This window comes from Ceratotherium simum, chromosome 5 (genome assembly GCF_057802395.1).
Source record: "Ceratotherium simum simum isolate JZ-2026a chromosome 5, ASM5780239v1, whole genome shotgun sequence".
In the NCBI taxonomy this organism is placed as follows: Eukaryota; Metazoa; Chordata; class Mammalia; order Perissodactyla; family Rhinocerotidae; genus Ceratotherium; species Ceratotherium simum.
In genome coordinates this window covers 88,074,879-88,097,585 of record NC_141904.1, presented here as the reverse complement: position 1 = coordinate 88,097,585, position 22,707 = coordinate 88,074,879, and positions in this window count along the sequence as shown.

Sequence of the window (22,707 nt, the reverse complement as noted above, 5' to 3'; positions counted from 1 at the left end):
ACCTCTGGGACAACATCAAGCGCACTAACATCCATGTCATAGGTGTCCCGGAAGGAAAAGAGCGAGACAAAGTGGCGGATAATCTATTTGATAAAATAATAGATGAAAACTTCCCTAACCTAAGGAAGGAAACAGACATCCAGGTACAGGAAGCACAGAGAGCACCAACCAAGATAAACCCAAAGAGGGCCACACCAAGACACATCATAATCAAAATGTCCAGAATTAAAGATAAAGAGAGAATCCTAAAAGCTGCAAGAGAAAGACAAGTTACATACAAAGGAAACCCAATAAGGTTATCAGCTGACTTCTCAGCAGAAACCTTACAGGCTAGAAGAGAGTGGCACGATATATTTAAAGGGCTAAAAGGAAAAAACTTACAGCCAAGAATACTCTACCTGCCAAGGTTATCATTCAAAATGGAAGGAAAGATAAAAAGTTTCCCAGACAAGCAAAAATTAAAGGAGTTTGTCACCAAGAAACCAGTGCTACAAGAAATGTTAAAGGGACTGATTTAAGGGGAAAAGAGAAGCCCACAAATAGGAAAAATTATCTATTTCCATAATAAGAGGGTAATGGATACAAATGCATGAAAAAGAAGTTAGATATGATATCAAAAACATAAAATGAGGGAGGAAGGGAGTTAAAGAGTAGAGTTTTCAGACGCAAGTCAAACTAAAGAGACCATCAATTCTGTATAGAGGACTACTAAAACACTGAGGAAAAAAAAGTTAAAAAATGGCAGTAAGTACATACTTATCAATAGCTACTTTAAATGTCAGTGGACTAAATGCTCCAATTAAAAGGCATAGGGTGGCTGACTGGATAAAAAACAAGACCCATATATATGCTGCATACAAGAGACACACTTCAGACCTAAAGACACTCACAAACTGAAAGTGAAAGGATGGAAAAAGATACTCTGTGCAAATGGCAATGAAAAGAAAGCTGGGGTAGCAATACTCATATCAGACAAAATAGACTTTAAAACAAAAACTATAAAAACAGAGGAAGAAGAGCATTAAATAATGATCAAGGAAACAATTCAACAAGAGGATATAACACTTGTAAATATCTACGCACCCAACGTAGGAGCACCTAAACATATAAAGTAATTATTAACAGACATAAAAAGAGAAATAGACAGTAACACAATAATAGTAGGAGACTTTAACACTCCACTTACACCAATGGATAGATCATCCAAACAGAAGATCAATAAGGAAACACTGGCCTTAAATGACACACTAGAACAGATGGACCTAGCAGATATATACAGAGCATTCCATCCAAAAAACGAAGAATACACGTTCTTTTCAAATGCACGTGGAACATTCTCCAGGATTCATCACACATTAGGCCACAAAACAAGTCTACATAAATTTAAGAAGATTGAAATAATACCAAGCATCTTTTCTGACCACAATGGTATGAAACTAGAAATCAACTATTAGGAAGAAAATCAGAAAAGCCACAAATACGTGGAGATTAAATAAAATGCGACTGAACAACGATTGGGACAACAAAGAAATCAAAGCAGAAATCAAAAAATACCTGGAGACAAATGAAAATGAAAATATGACATGCTAGAATTTATGAGACACAGAAAAAGTGGTTCTAAGAGGGGAGTTTATAGCAATACAGGCCTATCTCAACAAACAAGAAAAATCTGAAATAAACAATCTAACAACGCACCAAAGGAACAGGAAAAAGAAGAACAAAGCCCAAAATCAGTAGAAGGGAAATAATAAAAATCAGAGCAGAAATAAATGAAATAGAGACTAAAAAAACAATAGAAAAAATTAATAAAACCAAGAGCTGGTTCTTTGAAAAGATAAACAAAATTGCCAAACTTTTAGCTAGACTCACCAAGAAAAACAGACAGAAGGCTCAAATAAGCAAAATCAGCAATGAAAGAGGAGAAATTACAACATACACCTCAAAAATACAAAAGATTATAAGAGAATACTATGAAAAGCTATATGCCAACAAATTTGACAATCTGGAAGAAATGGACAAATTCTTAGTTAGAATCATACAACCTTCCAAAACTGGATCAAGAAAATAGAGACCAATCACCAGTAGACCAATCACCAGTAAGGAGATGGAAACAGTAATCAAAAACCTCCCCAAAAATAAAAGTCCAGGACCAGACGGCTTCCCTGGTGAATTCTACCAAACATTCAAGGAAAACTTAATACCTATCCTTCTCAAACTCTTCCAAAAAATTGAGGAGGGGGCGAAGCTCTCTAACTCATTCTATGAAGCCAACATTACCCTGATACCAAAACCAGACAAGGACAACACAAAAAAAGAAAATTACAGGCCAATATCACTGATGAACATTGATGCAAAAATCTTCAACAAAATACTAGCAAATTGCATACAACAATACATTAAAAAGATTATACACCATGATCAGGTGGGATTTATTCCAGGTATGCAGGGATGGTTCAACATGCACAAATCAATCAATGTAATACACCACATTAATAAAATGAAGAATAAAAATCACATGATCACCTCAATAGATGCAGAGAAAGCATTTGACAAGATACAGCATCCATTTATGATAAAAACTCTGAATAAAATGGGTATAGAAGGAAAGTACCTCAACATAATAAAGGCCATATATGACAAACCCACAGCTAATATCATCCTCAATGGTGAAAAACTGAAAGCTATCCCTCTAAGAACAGGAACCAGACAAGGATGCCCACTCTCACCACTCCTATTTAACATAGTACTTGAAGTCCTAGCCAGAGCAATCAACCAAGAAAAAGAAATAAAAGGGATCCAAACTGGAAAAGAAGAAGTGAAACTCTCACTATTTGCAGATAACATGATTGTATATATAGAAAACCCTAAAGAATCCACCAAAAAACTTTTAGAAGTAATAAACGAATACAGTAAAGTTGCAGGATACAAAATTAACATACAAAAATCAGTTGCATTTCTATACACTAACAACAAAATAGCAGAAAGAGAAATTAAGAATACAATCCCAGGGGCCAGCCCCGCAGCTTAGCAATTAAGTGCGCGCACTCCGCTACCGGCAGCCCGGGTTTGGATCCCGGGCGCGCACCAACGCACCACTTGTCTGGCCATGCTGAGGCGGTGTCCCACGTACAGCAACTAAGAAAGATGTGCAACTACAGCATACAACTATCTACTGGGGCTTTGGGAGAAAAAGGGGGAAAAAAGGAGGAGGATTGGCAATAGATGTTAGCTCAGGGCGGTCTTCCTCAGCAAAAAGAGAAGGATTGGCATGGATGTTAGCTCAGGGTTGATCTTCCTCACAAAAAATAATAATAATAATAAAGAATACAACCCCATTTACAATTGCAACAAAAAGAATAAAATACCTAGGAATAAACTTAACCAAAGAGGTGAAAGATCTGTACACCAAAAACTATAAAACACTGCTCAAAGAAATTGGAGAACACACAAAGAAATGGAAAGATATTCCATGCTCTTGGATTGGAAGAATTAAAATAGTTAAGACGTCCATACTTCCTAAAGCCATCTATAGATTCAATGCAATCCCTATCAAAGTTCCAACAACATTTTTCACAGAAATAGAACAAAGAATCCTAAAATTTATATGGAACAACTAAAGACCCCGAATAGCTAAAGGAATCCTGAGAAAAAAGAACAAAGCTGGAGGTATCACACTCCCTGATTTCAAAATATACTACAAAGCTAGAGTAACCAAAACAGCATGGTACTGGTAGAAAAACAGACACACAGATCAATGGAATAGAATCGAAAGACCAGAAATATCCCACACATCTATGGACAGCTAATCTTCAACAAAGGAGCCAAGAACAAACGGTGTTGGGAAAACTCGCACCTTTCCCATCGGCTCTCTCCGCTGGAGCATCTCACTGCAGCAAGTGTTAGCCAACTCCGGTGGTTTCCAGGGCCCCCAGCAACAGAAGCGGAGCGCCCAGCGCAGCCGCCGCCTCACGCGGGCTCAGCGCACTCAGCGCGCCTGGTAGGAAGGGGGGTGTGGAGGGAGGGGGTCTCTCAGCGCGAGGACGCCCTTCGTCCTGACACGGCTGAGCCCACTCCCAAGAAAAGGCCTTACTCGAGATCCACTCCTCGGCCCTGGGGGGTCCACACCAGGACAAGCGAGGGACGGGAAGCTCCCGCCCCGCCGTGGTGCGTTCTCCCGGACGGAGGAGGGGGCCGAGGACCCGGGGGCGCGACCGCCCCGCTCTGCCCGGCTCCGGACAGGCTCCCTCGGACACCGTCTCCGGCGCTACCACACGCGTCCGCGGCCGCCGGGACGCGTCCCCCGGGTCTCCGCACGCCCCGGCGTCTGCGGCAGCCCCCGCGCCGCGCCGGCACCCCGCCGCCCCCCGCCCCCGGCCCCGGCGGCCGGCCCCTCACGAGCAGCAGCCTCCTGACCTCGCGCGCCGCCTTCTCGCCGTCCTCGCGCAGGCTGCGTCCTCCACCTCACTGCGCTCCACCGCCGCCTCGGCCTCGGCGCTCAGCGGGCGGCCCTTCGCGCCCGACGAGAGCGCGGCGCCCTCCGGCCGCGCGCGCCCCACGCGGGTGAGCGCTTCCTCCGCGGACGCCGGCGCTCCACCTCCGCCGCCCCTCCCGACGGGCGAGGAGGGCGCTGTCCGCACCGGGGCCGCACAGCGCGCGCTCCGCTCCCGGCGCCCCTCGGCGCCCCACAAGGCCGGGTGTCGGGGCTCCGGGTACAACGACCGTCGCCCTCCCGCCGCCGGCCGCCCCGCAGGTCCCAGAAGGCCGGAGAGCCGGCGTCTGCGCCACCGCCCACGACGACACCCGGTCGCCCGCGACCACTCCCGGAGCGCGCTCCCGCCGCCCCGCCCCCACCACCCGCTCCCTGCCCCCCCGCCCCGGCCCCGCCACCAAACAAAGTTATCAAATAACACACTATTTTCTTCCCTGGCTCATGGGGAGGATGCAACATGGCGCCTTTCTATGGCAGTGGCTTTCTATTACAATGATTCTCAGTTGTGTGTGGGGGATGGTGTGTCATCCTATAGGCAATGGATCAGAATCTCCAAGCGGGGAGGAGACATAGTTGGAAAAGATATTTGGAAAAGCCTCCGCCTCTCAGATGAGCATCCTCTACTTTGGAGAAAGTTTTCTCCCACCCTGTGAGAATACTGCTTTGCAGCATAAGTAGTTTTAGTTAGAATTGGGAAAAGTACATTTCAGGAGTATGATTTGTGCAAAAAATAGAGAAAGCTGGAGGTGGGAGGCACAGACCAGGAGGGGACTGTGGCAAGAGGTGAGATGAGAGGAATAGGCAGAGACTACAATATAATAGGCCTTAAATTACATGGTCACAAGGTTTGGATTTATTTTAATGAAGGTTGCCAGGAACTATTGATGATTTTTAAAGCAATGGAAGGATATAATCAGGCATAAATTTTTAAAAGCACATTGTGGTCATAGAGTAAAGGATGAATTGGAGAATGTTTAGACTGGAAATTGGAAAACTAGTTGAAGATATTGCCAATCCAAGCAAGCAACAATGAAGGACTAATGTAACGCAGTGGTGATGGGGACGGAAAAGAAGGGATGGATTCGAAGACATAGGAAGGGGACTGAGGAAGTGATGAATCGGATGTGTGGTCAACAGGAGAGAGGCAGGGCAAACTAATATTTTTTGAAGGTCTACTAGTGTGTTTCATGCCAGGTACTTTTATATATGTTACCATTTACTCATCCACACAAATCTGAGAATTCAGCACTGCCCCCATTTTGGCAGAAAAGGAACTTAAAGATCAAAGAATCTTTTTTACATGCCAAAGATTACCAAGTAAGTAGTTGAAAGAGCTAGAATTAAGCCAGGTTGTTTTTGCTTCAAAATACATGCGTTTCCCATTATGTCATAAATCCTCCAAAACTGCAAAAGGAACAAGAGGACAATCAGATTTTTCGCTTGACCAGTAAGGTGAACGGTGCGACTATTACTAAAAGTGTGCAATATTGGGTGGAGGTAAAAGCTGACGTGTGCAGTTTTGCATAAGATGAGTTTGAGGTATCTGTGACTTAATCCAGATAGATGCATACAGAAGGCATTTGTAGCTGCAACTCCAGAGACCAAAAGATACATACTCTGGATGTAGATATATAGAGAGAGTCCTTCATCTAAGATTTCAGTGAGAGGAAATAGACTGATAAAAAAAGAGGACTTAGACAGAAATTTGGAGATAAACAATTTTTGACAGAGGCAAAAGAAACTGTAAAGGAGACCAAGACTAATCAGATAGGCAGGTGGACAATCAAAATTTTCACAGATGGTAAGAGAGAATAGAGTTTCAGGAGGATCTAGTACTTGACAGGGAAAGATGCAGCAGTGTGTTCAAGAAATGTAAGGCCTGAACTATTTTCCTTGCCGTTGGAAATTAGGTCGTCAGAGGCCATGGTGAGAAGCAGTTCGTTGAAATGGAGGCAAAAGAGCGTATTGGAATTTATTAGGACTGCTCTTTCAAAAAGCTTGACCGTGAAGGAAAAGGCATATAGAGGGAAATACAGGGTACGGGACATTTCATACTTTTAGATAAGAGAGCCTTAAATATTATTTTATTTAGAGTTAATTTTTATCAAGGACTTACTATTTATCAGACATTGAGCTAGCATTTTACAAACTTATGAAGCTTCTATGAGATAACCTTATTTTTAAGAGAAGCCAAGTAAAGTACAGAAAGTTTACGACACTTGCCTAACTTAACTAGCTGGAAAGAGCTCGAGTCAGGATTCACACCCAGGTGGTTTGATCCAAGAGCCTCATGCTCAACCTCTGCCTCTTGAGGAAAAGTCAGGAGAGGCAGAGACTGAAGGTCCTGGAGGGAGAGGACAAAACGGATGGAGCGAAAGCTCTGAGTGCGTGGAGAGGGAGGAGCCCAGTCCAGGGCAGAAGTGGAGTCACGTCTGCAGATGCGGGAAGGGAGCGTTAACGCAGTGGCAGATGTTTCTCAGGTGCGGGGTCCTATCTAACTAAACAACTTTTTCTTTGCACGAAAAAGGTCTAATGTAAATATATAATTTTTTCAAATAGTTTAAGTTTTTCCAGTTTCATTTATTTTATAAGCTATCTTTTTCCTTTTGTAGAAAATATTGTATTTCTATATACTAAATACTAACAAATATTACAGAGATTCTGTATTTTCTATTCTGTTTGATCCATCTGTTCATGTACAATACCACACTCTACTAGTTACTGTGGCTTTATTTTGCATTTTGATATTCATCCATAAAACAAATGTTAAGGATCTACAATGTGTTTGGCGTATTGTTTAAATATTCATGGTAAATAAGACCTATAGACATATGCATCCCTGGCCCACATGAAGCTGGTAAAGTCCAGGCATCAGCAAACTTTTTCTGTAAATAGCTAGATAGTAAACATTTTAGGCTGCAAGCCATTCTGTCTCTGTTGCAACTACTCAACTCTGCTATTGTAGCTGATATCAATCAGACAATACGTAAATGAAGAGTGTGGCTGTGTGCTGATACAAATTCATTCACAAACACAGGCACTGGGCGGGATTTGGCCTGAGAGCTGTGGTTGTCCACCCCTCTTCTGGGCCAGCAATGCAGTTCCCTGGATGAAGAATTGTTAAGCAATAGTGAAAACATTTTTGGACGTGACAATGCAGATTGCAGAGACTGTACATTTTGTTCTTATGCAGCTCTAGTCCCGTGTGGTTTGGGGTTGAGGCAGAGTGATACACATCCTGCTTTTCCCCAGACAGTTCAAATTTATGCCTGTTATCCTGGTATAAGAAACAGAGCCCCTCTCTTCGCCGCTGGAAGTTTCCTGGCTGGGATGGTAAACTGCATGCTTAGCCTAAGCTTAGGAGCTAAAACAAGGATCTCCCTCAATAGGAAAAGGAATCAGATCTCAGTTAAGGCAAAACTGTGGCAGGAAGACATAAAGAACATGGAGAAGTCTCTGTTGGAGGAGGATTTCCAGAGGGCCCATTAGGAAAGGGTTGGGAAGGAGGAGAATTGGGATTCCTATTTAATGGTGGCTTAGCTTGGGCTGTTATAACAAAGTACTGCAGACTGGGTAGCTTATAAACAACAGAAAATTGCTTCTCACACTTCTGGAGGCTGGAAGTCCGAGACCAGGGCACCAGCATGGTCAGGTTCTGGTGAGAGCCGCCTTCTGAGTTGCAGGCTGCCGACCTCTCACTGTGTCCTCACGTGGGGGACAGAGCCACCTCTAAGGCTTCTTCTTACAAGGGCACTAACCCCATTGTGAGAGCTCCACCCTCACGACCTAATCACCTCCCAAAGGCCCCACCTCCAAATACCATCACGTTGGGGATTAGATTTCAAAATATGAATTTGGGGAGACACAAACATTCAGTTGTAAAAAATGGTGTGTATTATGAAGGAAGGAAACGGTTGGAGGACTGGAAATAAAGAAATAAAAACAGCAAAGGAATAAGAGTCTGGGAGAAGAATTAAAGATACACTGATTTCTTTGATCAATATTACAAACAAGATATTATTGATAACTTGCTGTGTCTCCTTTAAACAAATCCAGCCTAAGTGCTTGCCTCATCCTTACTGTGAAGCAAGGCAAGTGTGTTCTTCAGGCAAAAGTTCATGGAGGAAATAATAAGCTAATGAAAGAGTCTATTCTCAGAGTATTTACAGTCCTGTCAGCCACGTGTAGTTGGTTTTCAGAAAATAGCTAGAGTTGAGATCAACATTCAAATTCAGAATGTTGATCCACACCAGATATTTAAAGCTACACCCATTATAAGTGTTTCCTGTTGATTTTTTTTTTTTTCGTGAGGAAGATCAGCCCTGAGCTAACATCCATGCTAATCCTCCTCTTTTTGCTGAGGAAGACCGGCTCTGAGCTAACATCTGTTGCCAATCCTCCTCCCCTTTTTCCACAAAGCCCCAGTAGATAGCTGTATGTCATAGTTGCACATCCTTCTAGTTGCTGTATGTGGGTCGCGGCCTCAGCATGGCCGGAGAAGCAGTGCGTCTGTGCGCCCGGGCCACCAGTAGCGGAGTGCGCGCACTTAACCACTAAGCCCTCCTATTTTTGACAAAACTAAGTGCTATGGTGTGAATGCTTGTGTCTCCCCAAAATTTGTACATTGAAATCCTAGTCCCCAAGGTGATGGTATTTGGAAGTACATTAGGGAGGTGACTGGTCATGAGGGGGGAGGCCTCATGAATGCTATTAAAGAAGAAAAACAACATGATCATCTCAATAGACGCAGAGAAGGCATTTGACAAAATACAACATCTATTTATGATAAAAACTCTCAACAAAATGGGAATAGAAGGAAAGTACCTCAACATAATAAAGGCTATTTATGACAAACCCACAGCCAACATCATACTCAACGGGGAAAGACTGAAAGCCATTCCTCTGAGAACAGGAATGAGGCAGGGCTGCCCACTCTCACCACTCCTGTTCAACATAGTACTGGAGGTTTTGGCCAGAGCAATTAGGCAAGAAAAAGGAATAAAAGGAATCCAAATAGGTAATGAAGAAGTGAAACTCTCACTATTTGCAGATGACATGATTGTATATATAGAAAACCCTAAAGAATCTGTTGGAAAACTATTAGAAACAATCAACAACTACAGCAAAGTTGCAGGGTACAAAATAAATCTACAAAAATCAGTTGCATTTCTGTATGCTAATAATGAACTAACAGAAAGAGAGCTCAAAAAGATAATACCATTTACAATTGCATCAAAAAGAATAAAATATCTAGGAATAAATCTTACCAAGGAGGTGAAGGACCTATACAATGAGAACTACAAGACATTATTGAAAGAAATCCAAGATAACATAAAGAAATGGAAAGATATTCCATGCACGTGGATTGGAAGAATAAACATAGTTAAAATGTCTATATTACCTAAAGCAATCTACAGATTCAATGCAATCCCAATCAGAATCCCAATGACATTCTTCACGGAAATAGAAAAAAGAATACTAAAATTTATATGGGGCAACAAAAGACCCTGAATAGCTAAAGAAATCCTAAGAAAAAAGAACAAAGCAGGAGGCATCACAATCCCTGACTTCAAAACATACTAAAAAGCAATAGTAATCAAAACAGCATGGTACTGGTACAAAAACAGACACACAGATCAATGGAACAGAATTGAAAGCCCAGAAATAAAACCCCACATATACGGACAGCTGATTTTCGACAAATGTGCTAAGAACATACAATGGAGAAAGGAAAGTCTCTTCAATAAATGGTGTTGGGAAAACTGGACAGCCACATGCACAAGAATGAAAGTGGACCATCTACTATCTCCATTCACAAAAATTAACTCAAAATGGATCAAAGACCTGAAACTATAAAACTCATAGAAGAAAATATAGGCAACACACTATTTGACATTGGTTATAAAGGAATCTTTTCGGATGACATGCCTACCCAGACTAGGGAAACTAAAGAAAAAATAAACAAGTGGGACTTTATCAGATTAAAGAGCTTCTATAAGACAAATGAAACCAGAATCAAGATGAACAGACAACCCACCAGCTGGGAGAGAATATTTGCAAAACATACATCTGACAAGGGGTTGATCTCCATAATATATAAAGAACTCACACAACTGAACAACAAAAAAAAAACAAACCCATCAAAAAATGGGCAGAGGAAATGAACAGACACTTCTCCAAAGAAGATATACAGATGGCCAATAGGCACATGAAAAGATGTTCAACATCACTAATCATCAGGGAAATGCAAATCAAAACAACACTAAGATACTACCTCACGCCCGTTAGAATGGCTATAATCACCAAGACAAAAAACAACAAGTGTTGGAGAGGATGTGGAGAAACAGGAACACTCATACACAGCTGGTGGGAATGCAAACTGGTGCTGCCTCTATGGAAAACGGTATGGAGATTCCTCAAAGACTTAAAAATAGAGATGCCCTACAACCCAGCCATCCCATTACTGGGAATCTATCCAACGCACCTGAAATCAACAATCCAAAGAGGCTTATGCACCCTTATGTTCATTGCAGCATTATTCACCATAGCCAAGAAGTGGAAGCAACCTAAGTGTCCCTCGACTGACGATTGGATTAAGAAAATGTGGTATATATATATACAATGGAATACTACTCAGCCATAAAAAAAGACAAAATCATCCCATTTGCAACAACATGGATGGGCCTGGAATGTATTATGTTAAGTGAAATAAGCCAGAAAGAGAAAGACACTGTATGATCTCACTCATATGTGGAATATAAACCAACACATGGACAGAGAAAACTGTACTGTGGTTACCAGGGGCAGTGGGGGTGGTGGGTGGCGGGTGGGCACAAGGGGTGAAGGGAGTCATATATATGGTGATGGACAAACAAAAATGCACAACCCAAAATTTCACAATGTTAAAAACCATTAAAACATCAATAAAAAATAAATAAATAAATAAATAAAATTAAAATGAAAAGAGGCCCCAGAGAGTTTGCTGGCCCCTTCTACCATGTGAAAATACAGCGTTTTTTTTTGCTTTTTTTTTTTTTTTTTGGTGAGGAAGATTGGCCCTGAGCTAACATCTGCTGCCAATCCTCCTCTTTTTGCTTAAGGAAGACTGGCCCTGAGCTAACATCTGTGGCAATCTTCCTCTATTTTGTATGTGGGTCACTGCCACAGCATGGCTTGATGAGTGGTGTAGGTGCGTGCCTGGGATCTGAACCTGTGAACCGTGGGCCACCAAAGCAGAGTATGCAAACTTAACCACTATGCCACCAGGCTGGCCCCTGAAGATACAGCAGAAGTCAGCAGTCTGTGACATGGAAGAGAGCCCTCACCAGAACCTAATCATGCTGACACCTGATCTTGGATTTCCAACCACCAGAAATACTGGTGTCTGGTATTTTTGTTATAGCAGCCTGAACAGACTAAGACACCAAAATATTTCCAGTTTGTTTTAAAGTATAGAAACAACTATAACATAATCCCACTCTTTAAAACAGTGGAATAATGAGTTTTAGTTATTATTTCATACTTGTAGTAGAAAGCCTCTTGAGAAGTCCCTTCCTTTAAAAATAAAAAAGCAGGGGCCGGCCCCGTGGCTTGGCGGTTAAGTGAGCGCGCTCCGCTGCTGGCGGCCCGGGTTCGGATCCCGGGCGCGCACCTACGCACTGCTTCTCCAGCCATGCTGAGGCCACGTCCCACATACAGCAACTAGAAGGATGTGCGGCTATGACATACAACTATCTACTGGGGCTTTGGGGGGAAGAAAATAAATAAATAAAATTATTAAAAATAAAAAAGCATATGTTATCTTAAATCACCTAGTTCATGCCATCTACCAATTATGGTTATTAGCATGGCCCATGACTTAAGAATAAGTGTTTAATATGAAGACTAAGACTTTGTTTAGGCTCACACATATGTATTTATCATAAGCACAGTGAATTGTCCTATTTCATGCAATATAATCATAAAGCAACTTTCTTATTGGGACTCCCACTGCTCCTTTAAATTTATTCAGTGGGACTGTGTCCTCCCTTGCACATGGATGCAAACTTATACTGAACTATGACTCGACTTCTGTTGTTTTCGGTAATTAAAATCCCTCTGGGCATTTTCCCATTTCAATTCCAAAATTAAGCAAAGTTGATTTTAAGTTGAGATTTCTTCTCTTCTTCTAGCTGATTTCTTGTTATCTTACCGCCACTTCTGCTGTAAATAACACTATAACACTGCTTCACTCATTCAAGAAAATTTTTTGAGCCTCTCTTCCATATGGGTCCCTGTGCTAGGCAAACCAGACACAAACAATCCCTTCTTTCAAGGAACTTAGAGTCTAGTCAGGGGAGAAAGATAATATAAAGGTTTAGACAGACAAATATAAATGAATAAACAATCATCATGAAAAGCACAAGTGAAAGAAACATGTAAAAAGCTGTGATTGACCTCTCTGTGGGGACAGCCAAAATCTGATGGTGACCTCTGCAGATATACCCATTCCAACTTCCTAGAAGAAGCAAAGTTGCTTATTCCCCATAGTACAACTAAAACTGGGCTCTGAAATTTAACCAAGTGTTACAGAAGGTTTGGGAATAGCCTGAGTGCATCGCCTGGAATGAACAACCTCCAGCAGTAATTGGTAAACCTTAGAAGCTGTGAGACAGAAGCTGTGGGCAGAGGCCCTATCTGCAGAGTGAGGGTCAGTTCCCACCAGGGTGAAGCTTCAGGCATTTCTGCATTTTACAGTCTAGGCCCAATTGCCCTTTGGACCAGAGTCCAATGCCCGTCTGGGATGACTGAAAATAGGTTTGTCCTCTTCCTTCCGGGGAATGTACTCTCACTACATGAGCTGATCAAGACACACAATGACTCACATTACACATCCCAAGCCCGGGGCATTCAGCCTTTAATAACACTATTCTTAGGACAAAACCCACTCACTCTGGGTAGCCCGTCTTCAAATTTGGTCCGATAACTTACTGCAATATTCGCTCTGTATGAGTAGAAAAGATCCCTCCTGTGCATCCATCCTGTTATAGTATAGATTTAGACCAATCTATCTATTGAGGAAATTCTTGGGCAAAAGTACAAAGATATGCCAAGAACAAATAAAGATCTTCAGATATGGGTCGACCTAAATCCAAATTTAAGTAGAAAATATTTTCTAAATATTCAGGGGAAATGTGAGTTACATTCATATGTGGATTCAAAGCACCTGATTTGAAATCAGCTCACCAATGATCAGGACTGGTAAGAACAAGGTAGAGACTAGCTTCATCGTTCACTTGTCTACAGCGTAACATCAAAGGGTCATTAAAGGGTCATTTTTAAGAACAAAGGAAAGAACTTCCCTAAAGGTATTTCAATATCCGCTGTAAAGGGCAAAAACTGCTTATAAATTCCTCAAATCACAATTTTTCCAGTCTAGATCCATCAGGTACCTGATTAAACATGTCTGACTCTACAGACAACTGAGCCACTTAAGGCCTGAATTTTTTGTTTTTATCCTTGTGCTCTAGCATCTTGTCAGTGCCCAGCTGCAATATTTTATAAAAGCACGAGTGAAGAAATGAAAGAATTATCTATCAATTAAAGTTCAACCACTTAATAGCTTCATGACAAGGGTCAATTATTTACCCAATCAAAGGCTCAATTTCATCATCTATACATTTTCAACATAATCCTACCTGCTTGATGAGTTGTGAGAATGTTTAGCACATTTGAAGTGAGAGCTATTGTTGTTATTGTTGTTTTAAATGAATGATAGGATCTGATTAGAGGTAGGTTTGTTAAGTAGTGGGCTCCAATCAGGCAGCAGAGACTCAAGCTGGGGAAAGCATCCAGGAATCGGTAAAATGATTTTCTCATATTGAAGAAGTTATAGGCAGGAAATCCCACAGGCATGATGGCAGGTCCTAAGTGTGACTCCACTGAGGTTAGCAGGAAACATCATCATGGCCAATGACATACACACACACGCTCTTTGTTGTGGAGTCTTAGCTATTTTTTTATTATTGTATAGCAATAGGTTCATCTTTTTATATTAGCAGAAAAAAGACATGTTGGAGAATTTTTTAAAGGTGGACTTGTAGAAAGACTTTCATTTGCGAACAAGCCTCAGATCCCAGGCCTCTCATGATTTTTCAAAATTTCAGACCATTTTTTTCAGGCCAATTTTACTGGACATATGAAATTTCACAGATGGTAATATATTAATGATAGATGGATGTTTTAAAAACACACGTTGACAAGAAGAACATTTCTTTACGTCAAACATGTTATAGCTTCCTTCCTCTTCCTGCCTCATTCCGGTGTCCTCTTAGAAATGCCGCGTAAACAACTTGGATAAAAATGGATGACTGTGAGACAGTCACACAACAGTGTTAATGTACTTAATGCCACTGAATTGTACACTCAAAAATGGTTGAAATGGTAAATTTTATGTTATGTATATTTTACCACAATTTTAAAAAACAGATTACTGAGTGTAGAAGTAATAGATTCCCATATAAATATGATCGTGCTGAATAACGAAGCCCACATTTATTTTCACTGTTTAAATCCTGGATTAGTTTGTGAGGGGTAGAGAAACGATAGAGCATCAACACCCCCCTTCTTCCTCTTCGTCTCCAACCAGCTCTCATCGGCTACTCCTGCCCACTCCTCTGAGTCCAACCTCACCAGATTAAGCAGTTGGGCTTTTTTTTTTTTAGACTTGATCTGGGTCCTTGAATTGCTTCATGGGGGAGTGAGATGGAGGCTGATGGAGGAGTGAGACTTTAGATGAGGGTTTCCTTTGAAGCTCTATGAAATTTTTGCTTGGTCTACGCCCAAACAACCAAAACAGATTTAAATGCCAAGGTTTTTGCTCTGCAACAGCTGGAAGGACCAGGCTAAGTTTACATTTTTGAATGTAAAGAAAAATTTATGCTTTAGAGGAAAACTATGGATTGTCTAGATCCTAGAGGATGCCTCTTTGTGTATCCCATTCTGATTCTACAGAAGCTATTTTGCAACTGTGTAAATTATAGATAACTGATAACAATGCAAAATAATACTTGTCTATAGTCGTACAAATTCTTTCCTGTCTGGGTAGAGGTTCAATTGACTCCACTCTCTCTTCCCTTCCTTGTGGAAAAACCAGTTTTGCATCCATCTGTGTACTTATTTCAATATTTTTCACATATAAATGTGTCTAAGCTTTGGATTCTGTCTGAACAAGTTATAACATCTGCCTAGTTCTCTCACTGATTACGAGTTAAATAATATTCTTAACACTGTTCATTTTTATATCTGTCTGAGAATCATGATTTTATCTTTTTTGGAAATTATCTCTTAACAAGGACAAGTGAAGACTTGTTTTCCTTTAGATGTAAGAGAGAGAAAAAGAGTAAGTTTTTAAGTTTGTCGTTTATCCAGCCCTGTTTACCAGTTAGGAGAAGATTCACATCAGAGAGTTAATTCTGTAATAAGGATTGTATTATTGACTGAAGCTTATATACATAATGACTAGTTTTCTCAAATTTATTTTGCTTCTGGAGACCTGTTTTAGTAAAAAATTTACACTGTGGCTCATCTGTTGCTAAAAATTCCAAAAGATTGTGCAAAATGAACCACAGATAGCAATTTTATTTTTTTCTACCTAAAAAAAATTTCCACAGAAAATAAGCTACCTGGAAAAAAAAAAAGTGTGGTGCAGATTTTGACAGCAGCTGGTTGACTAAAACTCAAACTATTTTCAATAAAATGTGATTAGTATATTTAGTTCTAAATAAAATCGGATGCTCCTTTTCTCATCTAAACACCTACGGATGGAACAAGAGTGTGTGTGCCCACGTGTGCAGAGACTGAGAGAGCGTGGGGAGACTATTTTCAAAATCACTAAATTTCAAAAAGCACGCATTAGCTTCTACAGTGTCTTTATTATAATTTTATTTATTTATTTATTTTTCCCCCAAAGCCCCAGTAGATAGTTGTATGTCATAGCTGCACATCCTTCTAGTTGCTGTATGTGTAACGCGGCCTCAGCATGGCCGGAGAAGCGGTGCATCAGTGCGCGCCAGGGATCCGGGCACCGGCTGCCAGCAGCGGAGCGCGAGCACTTAACCGCTAAGCCACGGGGCCGGCCCTACAGTGTCTTTAATAAATACTTTTGAGATGGATTAAACATTTCCTTACAAATGTTAAAAAAAAAAATAGGTCACTGAATATGTCAAGGAGAAAAAATTTGCAATATGTATGTCTGCAGAAACAACTCAGAAATCTGTTTACCTGAATTTCTTGGAAGATATTCAAAGGCCAGCCAAGTCTTCTAGATATTTCTAGTAATTGTACGCTTTTAGCACGATACAGCAATCAAGAGCTGGAGACATTGCTTGAGATAGCAAATATTGAAGATAATCTACAGTGAACTTGATCATTAACTGTGCCATAGGGAGGACCCCTACCAGGCTCTTTCATTCTCCCAGTTTCTCCGAGATAGGTGTGTTAGTCAGGGTCCTCCAGGGAAACAGAACCAATAGGATTTATATACAGATGTGCATATACATATACATAGATCATATGTATCTATCTATCTATCTACCTGGAGATATATTATAAGAAATTGGCTTATGTGATTATAGAGGCTGGCAAATCCCAAGATCTGCAGTTGGCAAGGTGGAGACCCAGGAGAGAGGATGGTGTAGTTCCAATCTGAAGGCTGGCAGGCTGGAGACCCAGGAAGAGCTGATATCTCAGTTCGAGTTTGAAGTCAGGAAGAACTGATGTCCCAGCTCAAGGCAATCAGACAAGTTCCCTCTTACTTGAAGTAGGGTCAGCCTTTTTGTTCTATTCAGGCTCTCACCTGACTAAAGGAGGCCCAACCACATTAAGAAGGGCAATTCCCTTTTACTCATTCCACCCATCAGATGTTAATCTCATCCAGAAACAGCCTCACAGAGGCACTCAGGATAATGTTTGACCAAATGTCTGGGCACCCCATGGTCAGTCAGGTTGACACAAAATTAACCATCACAGTACGTTAGCAAGACTCAGAGCCTGAAAGACTTTGTGTTAACACATCTTCTATAACAATATGCTCCCAAATTCTGCCTCTCCAGATAAAAAAGTTCCGGAATATTCTCTTGCAGACACAAAGTTTTTCCAGCCAAAGTTAACTTCTGTATATTTTAACTGATTTGATGATCTGGGCCTGGAGTTCAGGTAGAATCAGCTGGTTGTGTATTAACATTTGTTTCTGAGTATAGAAGATAATGTTTGCTTTCCTTTTACTCCAGAGTCTCTGGAATCTGTTACTTCAATGATCCTAGAAAATGTTGTGAAGAGAGTAAGAAATACACATTTCCTAATATAAATGGAGACTCGGCACAAAAGGACACATAATATGATATATTGATATAAACAAGGGTAGAAGAATGAGAATCAGTATTTTTTTTGTGTGTGAGGAAGATCAGCCCTGAGCTAACATCCATGCCAATCTTCCTCTTTTTGCTGAGGAAGATGGGCCCTGAGCTAACATCTATTGCCAATCTTCCTTCTTTTTTTCCCCCCCAAATTCCAGTAGATAGTTGTATGTTATAGTTGCAAATACTTCTAGTTGCTGTATGTGGGACACGGCCTCAGCATGGCCGGACAAGCAGTGCATCAGTGTGTGCCAGGGATCCAAACCTGGGCCGCCAGTAGTGGAGCGCGCGCACTTAACCGCCAAGCCATCAGGTCAGCCCCATGAGAATCAGTATTTACATTGCATCTCATATAATATTATAGGTAGCATTCTAGGAACTTGTCATAAATTGACTCATTTAATTCCCATAGTAACTCTATGTGGTAGGCTTTGTCATTCGTGCTCCATAGATAAAGAAGCTTATCAGAAGCACAGGTAGCATTGGTCCTCTGGTCTGTTTGATTTCAAAAACACTGTGTTCTTCCCACTTCATCCTGTGGCCTCATTTCCTCTACAGATTCTGTCTTCTCTCTCACTTCATTTCCCTTCGTCAAAACATCAAATACGGAAAGCATGTAAAAGCTGAATCTTAATGTGTTTATTATTTTTTCTATGTTTGACAATCATGCAAACTATTCTTTAATTTGGAATATTTAATGTATGAATGTATATCATCTTTAGAGTATGTATGCATGTATACTCCAAAGTTGGTTGGTAAACCTGGTTGTTGGGAATAGATTCTGGCCATCACTAGACTAACAGGTGAAAGTAAGATTCTTGACTTACAAATTGAGGAGCAGAACTTGTACCCATGGCGATTCCACGAATGTGCCAACACCTGGCAAAGCTCACTCAGAAGCATCTTGTCAGCTTCTTTCAGAAACGCACATAAAAAGAGAAACGGTAAAGAGAAATCCATTGAAAAGTAACTCATGAGTAACAGAAAATTAGGAAAATACAACTAAACACATATTTGTTTCCCACGTGCAAGTCATTGTGGAAGCAAAGATGAACAAAACATGATCCTTGCCCTCAAAGAGCTAATGTTTTCATAGGGAGAGATAAGTATGTATAGAAATCACAATACATATTAGAAATGATGGGAGCTCTAAATAAAAACACAAAGTGAAAGCTTCATTGAGGGAAGAATTTGCATTGGGGCATGAACAAAGGGTATTATCTCTGAGGGGCATTGATAGGGGAGGCTGACAGGTGAGGCGGAGAAACACCGTGATGAAGTGCCCTGAGGTGGAGGTGAGTCAGGAACGTCACATGATATGGTTGCACTCGGCCACCACCCCACCCATGGACTGGCATGTTTAAGAGTTGAAGTAATTTATTCTGCAGTCACCTTCACACGGTTAATTCCAATGGATGTATTTCAGGTACTATTCTATCTAATGCATCAGCAGAAATTGGGCCTGTTAATCACTTCCTGCATCCAGAAAGGCTTCCTTCCTTTAGCTTCTTTGACTTCTCCATGTCTGGAAATTCTTCTTAGCTCTATAGCTGCCCTCAAATTCATATGTCCATCACATGTCTCCCCTGAGCTTCAAACGTCACCGCTAAGAACTTCTACAGGCAAGTAAAAATCATTACTCCTGAAACTGAAAGTGAAGTCATGCTCTTTCCCTCCTCCCTCATTGCAAGCCTGGGATCACTCCGGTGTTCTTTTTGAAAGCAAATAATGTGATTATGCAGCTAGTTGCTAAAATCAGAGGTTCAGGAGTCCTCCTCGATCCCGCTCTCCCCCACCAACACCAGATCCGGTGCATCCACAGTCATGTTGATATTCCCTCCAAGTCTCTCTCAAGTCCACATCTTCTCCCCCCTTCACTATTCTTCAGTCAACACCAGCTTGTCTGGGTGTCCAGAACCTACATTGCTTCTTCCTGCCTTGAGGATTGGGCACATGCAGTATATATCATTTGGCATTTTCGGTCCCACCCATCCCACAATTAAAAAACACTCTTGTTTTAAGACCACCGCTCAAATACAATTTTCTAGATGATGATTTTTCTGCTCCTCCAGATTAGATCTTTTTTCTCATCATACCCTCTCATGACTCCTGTAGCTCTCCCTTGTATCAGTAATCACAATTGTACTGCAAAGTTCAGTTTTGTAATTGTTCATTAAATGAGTTCATTAATCACCACTAGAATGCAAGTTACATGAGAGCGGGGACTACCTGTCTTGTGCTAATGCATAATAGAATTTACATATATGTTTGATGAATGAATGTCAGAATAAATTAATGAATGAACTAGAGGCAGGGATGCTGGAAAGAAGGCAGTAACCCAGACTTGTACTAATGCAGAAGTAGTTGGGCTGGAAGAGTTGGCAAAGTTTTGAGAAATGGTAAGAAAATAAAATTCATAGACAAGATTATTTTTTGGATGTAGTGGTTTAAGGAAAGGGAAAATCAAGGAGGACTCCTAAGTTTCAAGGTTGGTTGTACTTAGCGTAAGAAGTACTCCAGGCTGAGGATGGAGACCAGGGGATACCAACAGAAAGAGGTTGGGGACAGCAGCAGAGGAGAACCAAGGAAGGAAAAATCTGAGGGAAGAGAGAGTTTTTATGTATATATCATGTTCCTTATCAAAATTCTAATTTATATAATTAATTAATTGATTAATTAATTAATATAGACTCATGGGTTCCTATTTTATTCGAAAGGTTATACTACATTAATATAATATTTATTTTGAGGCTCCGATTGTTCCAGATGTGAGCAGTGAGAGTCCTTTCATCTGGCTTCTGTGCCCTTTTGACATGTCCTCATTGTCCTTTGAGCATTTCCTTGCTTTCTGGTATAGGGATATGTTCCAGGCTCATCTTGTACTTTCGTTCTCCAGCCTTGAAATCAGCCATTTTTTTTTTTTTTTAAACAAGGAATCCTGATTCCTTTTAGTAGAGAATGGTATTAGAAATCAAGGTCTGGGTGCTACGTGTACACATACACAGTCACACACACACACTCTATGTCTGTATATAAGTATATATACACACACACATTTACATCTACAGCCTGCTATCATCTATCTATCCATCCATCTATCTATCCATCCATCTATCTATCTGTCCATCCATCCAAAGCCCTGAGTTAACACTGATATCCCCAGTTCCTATCTAACACCATAGGATTCTTTCTAGTTTCTCCTTTTCATATTGGTACCCCTCTTCTTTGACAGTGAGAAACCTGGCTCTCGTTATTCTTAATATATTTACTAGTTTTATCAATCTCCCTGCATGTAACCAGTCTCCTGCCACTGTCACTGTTGTCCCTGCACAGACAGCTTCCTTTCCCCACTCGGGATAGGACACTCTTCACCAGGCCGACTCCTGCATGGAAGCCCTCCCGACCCCTCTTGGGCTCTGACACCCTGAGCAGGCCCACCTTTCTAGGCAAGAGCCCTCCTTGCTCTGCTCAGGTTCCCACATTCAGTGTCAGGCCACCTCGCAGCACAGACACCCTCCTCACTCTGCACTGGCCCATTGCCCCCCACCCCGCATACACCCTTTACACCCCACTGGGGCTTCAACCCTCCCACTACCAAAGCCTACACAGCTCAGACTCATCTAGTAGTTTTGGGGCAGAATTATAGAGGAAAGGCAAACTACATACTCTTTGTAAATCTACTTTTTACAATATATAATGAACATTTCCTAGATTATTAAATGCTCCTCCACTATATACCTTTATGATATTTCATTTTATTAATGCTCCTCTCTTTTATAGGATGTTCTTTTTTTTCTACAACGGGAATTATCAGCAATATTTGAGTAGGTAAATTTGATTTTATATAGATTATGTAATCCATGCACATTACATCTTGGTTTTCATTCCTCTAGGAAGGGAAATGTACTTTGAGTGAAGAGATTTTGGTTTGAGTCCCAGCTTTGCTGTGTGATCTTCGATTCCCAGGATCTTGGTTTCTCCTCTTAAAGTGAAGGTGTTCAACTCAGTTTCGCATCAGGGACTTGGTGCCAGTTGTTTCCTCTGCTTGGGTCACCCTGTCCTCAGACGTAGAATTTATTTCCTCTGGTCCTTCAGGTCTCAATTCTCTGAAGGATTGGCATTTGAATAGGGATCTTTCCTTACTTCACTTCTGTGGTGTGTGAAAGCCTCTAAGATTAGCTAGGAAAGTTACTTCATTCTTTCTTGTCAAGCTTTCTCTCATTTAGTGTCCTCCTGGAGATCCCTCCAATTTTATCCTCACATGGCCACAAGTAACAATGTGTCTGGTATACAATAAGAGCATAATAAATATTTGTTTAGTGAATTAATGAGTTGGTAGTGATGGAGATTGCAAATGACATTTAAAAAATAGCAATTGTGGGGTCCGGCCCAGTGGTGTAATGGTTCATTTCAGTGCACTCCACTTTGGTGGCCTGGCATTTGTGAGTTCGAATCCCGGGCATGGAACTACACCACTCATCAGCCATGCTACATTGGTGTTCCACCAATGTAGAGGACACCAATAGAGGTGTCCTCTACCAATAGAGGGAAACAAATAGAGGAAGATTGGCACAGATGTCAGCTCAGCAACAATCTTCCTCAAGCAAAAAAAGAGGAAGATTGGCAACATATGTTAGCTCAGGGCCAATCTTCCTCACCAAAAAAAAAAGAAAAAAAAATAGCAATTGTGTAAGGAAAGTGCTGTTTTAGTTTCATAAACATAATACAGACTAAAATGCTATCATATTAGGGGAAATAGTTGAAAATGGTAACGATGGTTGAGGTAATGCCAAATATCAAAGGCACTTTGGGGAAAATTTCATA